Below are 14,267 nucleotides of genomic sequence, written 5' to 3' on the forward strand. Positions count from 1 at the left end.
CCTGCCAAACTTGAACATAGACCAAATACTTTTCCACAATCGTCGTATGTGTGAAGTTTTCCACTTGTGTATATTAAAATTTGTCTTGCCAAGCTTGAAAGCGAATCAAATGACACACTAGAATCAGAAGTTGCTAACTCATTATTGCTAGATTTTACAGGATCGCGCTTTTAATTTTATAGAAGTGTTGAAATACCGATATATTAGTACAATTTTCTAAAATTTTGTATGTTGGTTCGTTTTCGACAGGTGTGACGTTTTCTTACAGTACCAGATACTTATAACGTAAACAGTAGGTTTTTGAATAAAACTTAAAACCTGATTTAACAACTTTTCTTATAAAACGAGTGAAAAGTTGGTAAGTCAGTATACTCAACAACTTCTGAGCACATAATAAAGAATAGGTAACGAATACGAAACATAAGTACGAACTTTATTTTTAACAACCCACATGCACATTCAATTTACATCATCATCCCGCGCTTCAGTAACGACTGTGAGCGAGAAGGAATAGAAGATAGTGTGTGACGAACTTTTGGTACACACCCTCTTTCCGAACATACAGCACGAATTCCGGTGAAGTCACTAACACTTTGGATAAGAGTGCCAGTAATGTCGCTTTGAAATCAAAGACGTCAACAACTGGAGCGCAATCATGTTCGCTATTATTAGTGAGTCATTTTTTGACACATACACCCTTAATACAATTTTTACCTAAAGTTTGTCTGACCAGTTTAACCGATTTGGAGGAGACGAGGACTTGATTTTTTGATCGGTTCTTATCTTCAATTTGTCCACAGTTCCTGTGAGTGAGCATGAAAGAATGTCCTGGAAACGGGTAATATAAATATATAAGATGAAAACAGAACTCCGCAACCATGTATCGGCCAGCAAGATGCAGCCAAAACGCAGATGGTCCAGAAAGTCCTAGTGTTGGAATAGACATGGAACATGTTTTCCGCTGGATATACACTTGTAGATCATGAGGAAGGTGCAACCTCATTCTCGATGTCCCTAACTCCCTTCCATAGAAATCTCAGGAAGGGGTATATTCGGAGATTTTATCTTTAGATAAACATTCACTTGTGAAATCGTCATTGGAATCTTCCTGGGCGTCAGCCATCTTTTCACTATGCAGCAAACCCTGTGGAGGAAAGCAGAAGCGCCGTTCGTAGGGTACATGCGGAACCAATTTCCCGTAACACCTGCCCCAAAAATACAAACTTAATAACTTGTCTTCCAAAACTCACATTCCATTACAAAGGGCAGGTAGGACATTTCAAGGAGTTAATGTAGTCTGATTCCTTTAACATTTAATTCTATTTTAGACGTCTTTAATAAGGGTATTTATAGTGCACTTAACATTCGTTCCAAAAGTTGACTTAACAAGTTGTGAGTGCGTCAAATTCTTTTGTATTTACTATGACTACTTACGTCTCTTACCAAAGCTGAATCGAAACTAAATCCTATTGAACACCCTACGCTTCTCTTTGGTTATTGAACTGTGCTTCAACATGCGATTTGCCAAATGTGAACTACCAGTAAATGTATTTGTACACTCTCCGCACGTGAGATTTTTGTCCTCTGTAGATTAGCATTTAATTTGCTATATGTGAACCTTGAGTAAATACCTTGCTACGCTCTTTGGTTTTTCACTTGTGTATTGAAATGCCTTGCAAGGTTTGAGCGTAGACTATATCTTTTCCACATCATTCACGTGTGAGATTTTGGTCCTGTGTGGATCAACACGTATAAACGTTGAATAAATTCCATTCCACGTTCTTTTCACGTGTGACATTTTCTCCTCTGGATGTATCGAGCCAAACTTGAACGACGATTAAACGCCTTACCGCACTCTTGGCATGTGCGGTTTTTTTCCTGCGTGGATTAACATGTGTGTAGCCAAAGTTGAACGTGGATTAAATGCCCTACGACACTCTTGGCAAATCAGAAGTTTTTGTTTTGTCGGGATTATCATGTGTCCAGCCGAATTAGAACGGTGATTAAATGCCTTACCACACTCTTGGCAAATGTGAGGTTTCTCCCCTGAGTGGATCAACATGTGAGTGGCCAAATTTGAACGTCGATTAAATGCTTTACCACACTCTTGGCATGTGTAACCTTTTTCTCCTGTGTGAATTAACATGTGTGTAGCCAAAATTGAACGTCGATTAAATGCCTTACCACACTCTTGGCAAGTGTGAGGTTTTTCTCCTGTGTGTATTAACATGTGTCGAGCCAAACTAGAACGGTGATTTAATGCCTTACCACACTCTTGGCAAGTGTGAGGTTTCTCCCCTGAGTGAATTAACATGTGTGCAGCCAAATTTGAACGTCGATTAAATGCTTTACCACACTCTTGGCAAGTGTGAGGTTTCTCTCCTGAGTGGATTAACATGTGTGTAGCCAAAGTTGAACGTTGGTTAAATGCCTCACCACACTCTTGGCAGGTGTAAGTTTTTCTCCTGTGTGGATTAGCATGTGTCGAGCCAAATTTGAACGGTGACTAAATGCCTTACCACACTCTTGGCAAGTGTGAGATTTCTCTCCTGAGTGGATTAACATGTGTGTAGCCAAAATTGAACGTTGATTAAATGCCCTACCACACTCTTGGCATGTGTAACCTTTTTCTCCTGTGTGGATTAACATGTGTGTATCCAAATGTGAACGTTGATTAAATGACCAACCACACTCTTGGTACGTGTGAGCTTTCTCTCCTGAGTGGATTAAGATGTGTTTAGCCAAATTTGAACGTTGATTAAATGCCTTACCACACTCGTGGCAAATGTGAGATTTCTCTCCTGTGTGGACTAACATGTGTCTAGCCAAATGTGAACGTTGATTAAATGCCTAACCACACTCTTGGCACGTGTGAGATTTCTCTCCTGAGTGGATTAAAATGTGTCTAGCCAAATTTGAACGTTGATTAAATGCCCTACCACACTCATGGCAAATGTGAGGTTTCTCTCCTGTGTGGATTATCATGTGTTTAGCCAAATTTGAATGTTGATTAAATGCCTTACCACACTCTTGGCATGAGTGTAGTTTTCCTCCTGTATGGATTAACATGTGCGTAGCCAATCTTGAAAATACACTAAATTCCATTCCACATACTCCGCAGATGTGGGATTTTTCAAATATATGCACTAACTTACCGCTTGACAAAGTTGAACTTTGACTAAAGCGTTTATCACTCTTTTGGTATGTATCACGCTTTTCACTTTCCTGTGGCAGCATATGTCTTGACAAACGTGATCGATGAAATCCTTTGCCAAACTGCATCGAAGTATGTGATTCCATATCTGAATGAGAAATTGTTTCCTTTAATGTAATAAACGTATCCTCTTCTCCGTGGAAAGCTAATACGTTAGAGTGCCTGTAACAAGTTCAACCAAAAAGGAAATGTGAATGGAGATTATGATTAAGTAGCAACAAAAAAATATAATCATTCGCTATATTTCATGATAAGATATACTTAATTTGTTTTATTACATAAAATATTGTAGAAATATGAAATGGAGTACCACAGAGAAGTCTCCATATCTCTCTATTCCCAAAATAACAGGCTGTAGTTTGTTTCATTATATCAAATTGAACCATCATTTATATCGTGCCGGTCATAAGTCTTTGACCAGGTAATGGCACCTGCTTTTAAACAATTGCGCAGTATGAGAAATAAATCTCTGTTATCTGTGTTTCACTTGGAGAAAATATAAACTTGCGATCCAAAGGTTTAAGAGCAAGTCAACTTACTAATATAAAGTACACCGAAGATATTTACTTATATCATCATAAGAGGAACATGAAAAGCTTTTTGAATCGAAGAAAAAAATAACATACAACATTCCAAGCTGAGACAGAGAAACTTAAAGTAAGCAGACTAAAGACGAAACATTTACAGCGTATTGATCATGGTTAAATGTACTAGGCGGTTGACAAGCAATCTGGAGAATCTTCGACCGAATACACCTCGAGCATTTTTTTTTTTTTTTTTTTTTACTTTAGGAATTTTGATGGCGATTGATCGGAGATAACACACGCTTTATTACATTGAAATATCTGTATACTTGTTTGTTTCAACACTTGAACTATCAAATTTTCAGGAATAATACTAGTAATAATAACAATTATCTCGAAGAATTAAAAACTTATTATCGCTCAGGTCATACCATTACAAGCAGAAACGTGATATTAGGCAAAATAGATTTCGGTTTAGTGTAATGTTGCCCACGAAAAGACGATTTTCTCATCTCGATTCTAAAACAAACAAAACAAAGTCGGGATGAGACGTAACATTTTAATGCTAGACGGGACAAGGTTAACTCACACTATCGACACGCTTTGGAGTTGAGAACCGAGACGTGACGAAAAGTATCGTAAACATTTCTCGTCTTATCTCGATTCTCGAAATTGTGCTTCTTTAAGCAAAAATTGCTATGTAGACTGAATCTTATATATTATTTTGTTACTTTGTATTTCAGAGCTCACTGAATTATGGTCTGTTTGTATATTTTTGTAGCAAAGCTTTTATAATTACATCTGCAAACTCCACAAGTTAGTTTATTACAAGCTTAAGTGTTCAATTATATTCAGTTATTTTTATTACAGTTAATTTCCTGAAAACGTACAGTAGAGTATTTTCTACACGAAATATTAGAGGAAAATTTTGTTTAAATTTGAGTAGCTGTAGAGGTGTCTCAGGAAGGTACAGAACCCATTCCACGAAGACCCTACGTTTAAGTAAGTTTTGACAAATTTTAGGGCAAATTAAAAACTTTTAATATCATTATTATTATTACTGAAGTGTTTTAAATTTAATGGTACAACATGTTCCACCCTACTCCCACCTAGTGGGCATTGTGCTGAAAAAATAACGTGTTCATAGTCTTTCTCAGTGTTGTGCCTCCTCCCACTTTTTTATTCCAATATTTCTTTCATTCTCATCATCGACGTCTTCTGTAGCTTAGCCGCCAATACCATTACTTAAAAACAAATTTTCTTAAGGCTTTTGTGAGTTCAGAATCCGTACTTTCTACACGAAATTTGCCTCGAAATGTTCAGTTATAACATTTAACTAGTTGTAGGGAAACTTTCAGTTATAGCATTTAGCTATTTGTAGGGAAACTTTCCGTTATAACATTTAGCTAGTTGTAGAAACGTATGGAGAGGGTATGTGCTTTTGGTCCTGACACTCCTCTCCAATTCCGATTATTTTGTAACTTCTGGCTTACGCTACGGGCGATTTTTCAGGCTTTAATACAATGTGTCCTCATACGGAATTTGTTATCTATATTATTATTATTATTATTATTATTATTATTGCTATTACTGAATATTTGAGACCTCAATATTACGTCCTACTGCAATGCAACAAACATACTGAAGTTACGAAAATGAAAATAAATTCTTTGGACCCTATATAAGGATGGATTGAGTTATGAGAGATACTTTGCAAAGAAAAGATAGGTTAAAGGTGTCAGCTACTCCATAATGTGAAAATCGAACCTTCGGATGCCTTAACAGAAGGTAAGTAGGATTTGTCTTCATCACAATACCCTTTCTTTGGGTAAAAGGCATTGGACTATGTATGCGTTATATTGATATATTCTCAAAATATAAAAAAAGAATAATTATTATTTATCATTTTTTCTTGAACGAATATATGGAACGTGTTGTAAATGCCGAACGAAAACACTATTATTATTTCTAGTAAGAGTGAAAGGACACTTAGCAACAATTACACAATGACGTTTCAGGCAAATTTATGGCTCATACTAGGCCTGAAGAATGACCCGTTCGTATTCATAAATTGTTTGCGAAACAAGCCAAGTTTTCAGGCAGTAGAAATCGAGATTGTAGACTGTGAAGTCATGTAATTACTTTTTGAAGGAAGTCGTTTCAACTCTAACTTCTAAGAACTAGAGAAATTGACATTTCTTCATTTTATTATACACCAGAAATAAGAGAATTCCAAAATATATTTTTTTCTGAATATACTCGGAGAATCGAACCGTGAACCCCTAACACACGAAGCGAATGCTCAAGCCACTACCCTAAGACCGCTCTTTTAAGTAAAAGTCAAGAATCACTCGTCTATATAGGAAATTGCAAAACGTTTACGATTCCAATATTTTATTAACCATGAATCACTGATTTTGGTCATGAAAAAATAGTGCAATCCAGAGAATTTAAGATTAAATTTTAAAAAGACGGAAAGTATATCTGTAACTTATCTCTATTAAATTTGGTTATTCTCGTTTTACAGGTAATTTAAATAACCTTGAACAACAGGGACACGAACAAAGATTCATCGAGGGCATTTTATATTTCAAAGGCTTTTCCATCGGGAATCGAAAGTGAGACCCCGCCTACTAAACAATCTGATGGGTGTGGTGCCTGGTTCGTTCAAAAGGCAATTAAGGTTGAGACGGACAACATAGTGCTCGTGGGTTTTCTCGGGACACTTCCAATTCCTCATTCCACCAATTCGTCCATCATAATTCACTTCCTTCTATCATAGTCTTCCTTAACCTAACAGGTTGGACATTAAGGGATTTCATTATCAAGCTGTTAACCCAAAATAATCCGAATCGAAAAACAGTTGTATATTCTATTGATCATTAACGTTTTCTCACAAAACAATATGTAGAAAAAGTCATGGCCAATCATAATTGCATTCAGGAATGAAACAGTACACTAGAAATACCTTAACCTAGAATGTAACCATTACATATCATTTGGTACTCTGTATGGATATTCTGAAAGGTGCCACAATTAGAATCAGTCATTGAGTTGGTGGGTCAGTCGATCGTAAGTCAACAGCACGCGACCCACTGCGACCCACCACCACCATGACCCACTACGACTCACCACTCACCATGACCCACTGCGATCATGACCCAGAAGTATGTATCTTCTGCACACGAATCTACATATATGACAGATTTAATTATCATACTCTGCATTTGTTTCAAAGCAGTCGCCATTAGCTGGTCAAAGACTTATGTCCGTCACGATAAATACGATATCAAAGTTAACTCAGGTACATACAAAAATACTTATATTGTGCTATGTGGAATAAACATTTCATTATTATAAATGAAAATAGAGACCCGTTGTCACTAACATTGTTTATATATCGTTACTTTTTGTGTCAGAAAATTTAAAAATCGGAAGAACATTTTGCAACTGCAGCTACAACAAACTGTTACTATGATTACAAAGAAACAAAGGGATGATACAACATCTTTTAAAATTTTGCAGAAGATACGTGATTTCATTAAGTATACCAATTACTAGTTGCGATTTTATATAGTATGATACCTTGAGATAGTAAAATTTACGTACATTGATATGCAGGAACCTAGTGACATTTGATACATTCTAATAAAATAATAACTTTTGAGAAGCATAGAGTTTTCAATTTCTTGTAATCTTTATGTACTTATTTGAAATACATGATATAATGATTCCAGAATTTCACGTTAAGGTAATATGAACAGCCATTAGCACCCTCGTTACTTTTAGATTATTACTAGTGCTTTTATATTTGTGCTCTCAAAATAAAATTTATCATAACCTACTGTAATGCTCTCCGCAAAAATCGAAATATATACTAGGTTTGGAATCCTGCTATTACAGGATTTTTGCAAACAATGCCCCGCGAGTGTTATTAGCATCGTGAAACACTCTAGACATTATTGTTCTTTTACGCTAAAAGTAAAAAAGGCGGAAGATAAATGCTACACTCTGCATACCGAAAAACTGTTATGCATCATCTGAAGAAATATGTTATGCATCACATTAGAAAATACAGGGAGCTGAACTGTTTGAAATATATAATTTAATATGTTGAGCGTGTTTAATTAAGGGGCATTTTATTACGTTACGTTCATTCAAATGGGTATCATAAAGACGGGAAGAGGATTAAAATTGTACGTCAAATATTATAATCTGAGTGCTCTCTTTTGTTAGAGAAAGGACAGCTGGAACACTAGCTTTTTTACTTTTAAAAAAGTCGCGTACAGCAGAGTTTTCGGAAATAAACATTCAAGGGAGAGAAGACGAACAATCTGCATACAATACCACAGTACAAAAAAATTTGACATCAACCTAATCTTGTATCAGCTACATAAATAGCTGAAACGATTGAAATTAAATTTTACCTGTCTGCAATTGGCCAGGCATGTATCTCATTTAGAAAACTTTTTATCTTTTATTACGTTACTGTCATTAAAATGAAGATCCTACGAGTAAGAGAACAGATTTAAATTTTACGCTAAAAGTTGTGAGTGGATTATCCTTAGCAGGTGTCTTTACGCTATACCAGTGAGCAAGTGATCTACGACTTACGAGATGAAAACGGGCATATTCCGCAGATTTCATAATACATAAATTTACCATATGATATAAAATTAATAGGCAATGTACAGAGCTTCATCACGCATTGCCTGATGCATTCAAGTGATCACAATTTTGCTAGCATAAAAAGAATTATAGAAAACTACGTTTACAAGGGGATATTGTAAAATTAAGCTGTAAACTTCAAATCAACTTATAGACTCTTTTAGATCTTTTATCAATAGCTACGTCAAAAACAGCAATAGGCTTGTAGTATACGACTTAAAAAATTATTTGCTGGGAAACAGTATTTTCATCATTTCTCTTTCAAACAACGCCATTATCCGTTCCGAACGTGCTTCTACTTATATGGAAAAATATATCTACGTACTTCTTGGGAAAAATATCGAAGAATCAGTTTTTCTTCCTCCGTAATTCACATTAATATTACCTGATTTATTCCCGCGATACTACAATACAATACGCACGGAAGAACACTTACGGACACTCTTCACGAAGTATATCTACGTACCTTTAACGGAGGAATAAAATCACGTAATACTATATATCTAATGTTGTAATGAACACTGGACACTTATAAACACTTACAACGTAAAAACTAGAAAATAATAATAATAATAATAATAATAATAATAATAATAATAATAATAATAATAATAATAATAATAATACACACTTAAAATAAATTTTGAAGAAAATCTTTTTTACGATTTTACCATCGAATTTCGAAGAAAGGATACATTTTATTTATACTATTTCTGACAAAGTGTATTTTCTTCGCATAGTTACGTCTTGAAACTAGTCCACATTTCATTAAAGTACGATCAAGATCCTGCACAAATTCTGAACCAGGGACAAGAAGCATAAGCTTCGTCCTGGTTGTATTTACTGTACCATCTGTGAAATTTAAAAGTTGAAGTTAAGCATTGGTTTTCTGCACAATCCTTTGCACAGGTAGCACCCTCGTATTCAGATGTTTGTTTCGCTGGTTACAAGGAAGTACAACATACTGAGCATACGTTCGGAAAATTGTAAATGAAGGCCGAAAATGTCAATTAATTGCAATTAACGTGACATTCATTTGAAGTTTTCATAGTAATTTTCACTGTGTAATTTTAGCAGCAAATATTAAAAGCTTAAAAACTAACATATATATACTTTACTTTAAACCTTAGAATACATTCAAGAATATACGAAACTCATTCACCCAGTGATTAACAAATCCCAAATCCGACACCTCATAAATTTAACTTCTCAACAAGATATCATCCTACGCTAAACCATGCCAACTTGGATTATTATAGCCCATTCTTAGAGTATTGTATTGTATAATATTATCTTATCGCTTTTGACACACCAACCTCTCACAAAAGTTTTACAGTTCACATGCATATTACTGACGCAAGCGACGTGAGCCGCCTATGGTAGACATATCGATGTCATTATTTGTGTAAAAATATGTGATGTCTTCCTAATGTAAATGCTAACTATATATATATATATATATATATATATATATATATATATATATATATATATATATATATATCGCACGTAAACTTTCTTTCGTTCATCTCACGCTAAGTAAGACATTCAAAATTTAACGTCTTTTTGCTGATTGTTAGGCATTTTTAACCTTTTCAGCACCCTTTCAGCCATGACTTAAAAAATTGTGCAGGTAGATAGAATCACCAATATATACAAAAAAGGCCGAACATGCACCTTTCTAAGTTGGCCACCTGCTTATCTTGGCCTAGTTCGTCTTGAACCTCCATTTTCCCACAAGACATTCGTTACTTACTACTCTGTAAGTTGGCCACCTGTCTATCTTGGAAGTTGGCCACACTGAAGCAATGTTTACCCTATGATGATAATGATAAATTTACCTGAGTATCTTGGCCACGCAAAATACAGTTTTATTTTTCTTAACTCTTTCGAATTCCCATATGAGAAACAGATGTTCTGTATTTGTGACTGGACACAAAGAAGCATAGGTTCGCACGATTTGTTCTTCGAGGTCATTGGCCAGAACACTGCCCTCATAAAGGGGTGGTGAAGGAAGGTGTGAATAAGAAAAAGCACGTACAGGAATTCAGGAAATGGTTGTACGTATTTGTTTACCCTGTCTCTTTTGGTAAAACCATTAGCTATATCAACTCCTCTCGTCAGTGGAGAGCTTTAGTAATTCCGGAAAATTCTCAAGGTTAAAACTAACCATCTCAATTGTCAACTATTGGCACCTGTCGGCTTGTCAAAAAAAGAGCGGAGTGTTTGAGATATCAATTCCCTGACGATTTTCTTAAAACATCTCTTGTTCCGAGGGAAACACTTCTAGCTCATTAGGAAAAGGTAGTTAACTACAATATTAGAAATGAAATGAAATCTTTGAGTGTTACGTCCCACGGTTATGCCGGTTAGGCTAAAGGAGACGCTGATGATGAATAATGAATGACATGGTGGAATGAAGAAAGTGGGAGGAAACGGGAGAACCCCGAGAAAACCCACGCACACGTACAATATTAGAATGTGCATATCTGCCAAAAAGAATAAAACAAATACGTCTAGAATGAACCACCATTCAGTAACTACTAAAAAGATGTCATAAATTGCATGTGAATTTCTCAATTTATAACTTAGCTCTTCTTGTTTTCAATCAGTGTGCTATATCAATTTCAATAAACTGCGTACATACGCTTCTATTTCATGGTTATTTGTGTTACTGTGTTTTCAATCCGAATAGTCCAATGTACCAGACTAGTTTTCAGGAAGAGAAAGGTATGCACATATATTAAACATACTATAGTAATATTTTCTAGTACTGTATATTTTTATGATTGCTCTATATACATTATTTATAAGTAGCTGTCGTGCCACTGCTTATTAAAATTTTACGATCAAAAATACTAGAAATCCTATTCTAAACATACACAAATCACACTTATTTTCTGTAAGTTGGCCACCTGTGTAAGTTGGCCACTTTTCGATGAAACCGAAGGTGGCCAATATAGACAGATTTCACTTATCCGTTACTCTTTCACTTCTATAGAGATCAATGTTGAAAAAATTGTTAATTTGAAGCATTTCTAATTTGAATAGAAAGTTAAGGAAGAAGGTGGAAGGTATCGTTGGGACGCTGATCCGATCGCAGAAGAGCTGCTCGACATCTTATACACTTTTTCTCTATGAAAATTAAATAGCAGGATTATTAATCACTTACTAAACAACAGCTGCTACATACCTGTTACCATTTTCGTTTTGTAGCGATAAATGTTGAAACCGGAGACGGATAATTTTAACCACGTGCAGCTTGAATTTAATTTCAACGGAAAAAATAAACATACTATTTGAATGCAGAATCGATTACAGGAAACTACAACGTGATAGATTTTAGCATTCTACCTCTACGAAAATAAGTATTGAAATTGGAAGTAATAGTAAATTTGAAGTACTTCCGTATTTGACGGTGTCCTGAATAGTCATTATATATTGTATACAGACGCTGAGTTGCGTGCAGAAAACTGATTCTGGTTAACCGCTTGTTCTATGGCAACGGAAGTTGAAAACTATATCGAATCGGATATAACAGTAAATTTGAAAACCGTTCGTTTTTGGGAGAGCTCTGTGGTAATCACGATATGTATAATTTAAAAATTGAAATGTATTCAGAAAGCCGCACTTCGCTGTCTGTTACCTTTTCAGTTCTGTAGGGATAAATGCTGAAATCAGAAATGGCTAATTTGAAACGCTCACGGTTTGAATAGAGGGTGGACGCAAGAGATGGACGTATTATTGAGAAGCTGAATCGATTGTACGAAACCGTATCTTGATATTTCTAATCGTCTTTACTCTACAGAAATCAGTATTGAAATTACCAGTTTAGAAAATTTCAGTAACTTCCGATTTCGTAACGTACTGTTGGTTATGATATGCCCCCTACATACCCTCAATCAGTTGCACAAACCATTTGTTAATGTCTACGGTTTTCATCCTACAATGACAAATATCAAGACCACAAATGGTTAATTTAAATCGCTCCGCCTTGAATAGGGCTTAGTGGAAAATGTGGAACCTTATCTTAGAACGCTCAGCTGATTGTAAAAACGCACCTCCATAACTCTTACCGCGATTTTCATATAGAAATAATTATTGAAACCAAAATTAATGTTGAATTTGAGCTATATCTTCTTTTGGTAGAGTGTTGTAGTCATTTTATGCTCAAAGCTCAATTGTTTTTTGAAAGACGTCTCCTTGCTATGTTTCCGTACTCTGGCGATAAAATCTAAAATTGGAAGTGGCTAGTATAACCTGGTTTGGTTTAATTAAGAATTCAACGCAGAAGATGGAACGTATGCTTGTGATGCATCATCCCATGCAAAAAGTCGCTTCCTGATAGCTTTTACAGTGTTCTTTCTACGGAAATCAATTTTGAAACCAGTAGTACTAGTAATATCCAGGATAATAGCGATATGTTGTTTTGAGACGCTGAATTCTTGGCAGCAAACCGCTTACACTTTCCTTTTACCGTCTTCGTTCTACAGCAATAAACGATGACACCGGTACTGAAACTGGCAGCAATACAGAATTTGGAAAATAGCCCATTTTGGCAGAGGGTCTACTCAGTCATTATGTGTTGTGTATAGACACAGGATCATTTGGAAGAATCACTTCTCGTTTTCGTTTACCGTTCCGTTCTACGGTTTCGTTAGCTAAGTATGAAACTAATGGCTAGTCTGAAGAAAATTCGGTTTGAGTATACGGTTAACCGAGGAAATTGAATCTACTCGAGGGACGCTGAAATATTTATAAGAAACTGCATCATGAAAGCATTTACCGTTTATTCTACACAAAAATTACTTTTGAAATTGGATGCAATAGTAAATTTGCACCATGTTCGTTCTCGAAAAGGTACATTGGATAGTAGTGAAATTGTGTTAAGACGCTGAATCGTTAGCAAACAAATTATTCTCGCTATATTGCAATATTCACTGTACAGCGATAAACGCTGAAATTCGAAATGGTTAACTTGAACCAATTCAGGTTTGAATAGAGAGTTAAATAAGAAGGAACCTATTCTTTGGAGGCTGAACCAATTGCAAGAAACGTTTCTCTATATTTTCTAACCATTTTGCTCTGATATTCGTTGACAGACGCATGGACGAGCAAATTCGTTCTAGAAGACTGCCGTCACACAGCATAGTTTCAGTCTAAAAACCTTTGTTTGTATTCATGTACATTATGAACAATAGCACACAACTGAGATTTATGTATATAGCTAAAAAATAGTCGTGATATTACGCCAGACTCGAAACCACTTTTGGAATGAATGTTCTAAAATGTAGTATAAAAATGTGTGCGTGTTCAAATAAAACCAATACAATTTTAACACATATACTTTATATTTTTTATCAGAATAATAATCTATGGGTCATTATTGAAGAAAAAGAACTATTTGACAATGCGTGTACGTCCGGAAAACTGATGCCACCGGCACTAACAGTGAGTGGAAGGCATAGCACACACTCGCAGTAACTTTCTGAATAAAGGAAAAATAACGCATAGCTGTGTAAAAAAAATGTGCTTTGGCATCGTTCTATATTTTCTGCAAACATATCCTTACCTAATCACCGCTAACCTATGAACACTAAAATTGAAATATATAAATAACTATTAACAAATGTGAACATATAGAAATCCATTTTGAAGAAAAGATAGAAAACTGTAAGTATATATAACGAAACCTGAACGCAAGACCTAAGATAACATACATGAAACGGAAGGAAAGAAATATTAATATTATATGTGAATACATGAAAACATATTTAGAATGAAAAATGTTAAAACTGCTCTGACTTGAACCCCCGACCAGTTATTCCAGAGATCAACGCGTTAACAATCTGACTACCGAA

The 14,267-nt window shown here is 35.3% G+C and overlaps 1 protein-coding gene across 1 annotated transcript in view; it reads right to left on the bottom strand.

The window, feature by feature from the left end:
* Positions 1-412: 412 nt before the first annotated feature.
* Positions 413-14,267, bottom strand: part of LOC145660735 (uncharacterized) — a 69,225-nt gene continuing 55,370 nt past the window's right edge. The window contains exon 2 of the mRNA XM_081726142.1: positions 413-3,376. The gene's annotated coding sequence lies outside the window, so the exon portion shown is untranslated. The remainder of the gene's footprint in view (positions 3,377-14,267) is intronic.

This window comes from Thermobia domestica, chromosome 9 (assembly GCF_964235325.1).
Source record: "Thermobia domestica chromosome 9, izTheDome1.hap1.1, whole genome shotgun sequence".
Taxonomy (NCBI): domain Eukaryota; kingdom Metazoa; phylum Arthropoda; class Insecta; order Zygentoma; family Lepismatidae; genus Thermobia; species Thermobia domestica.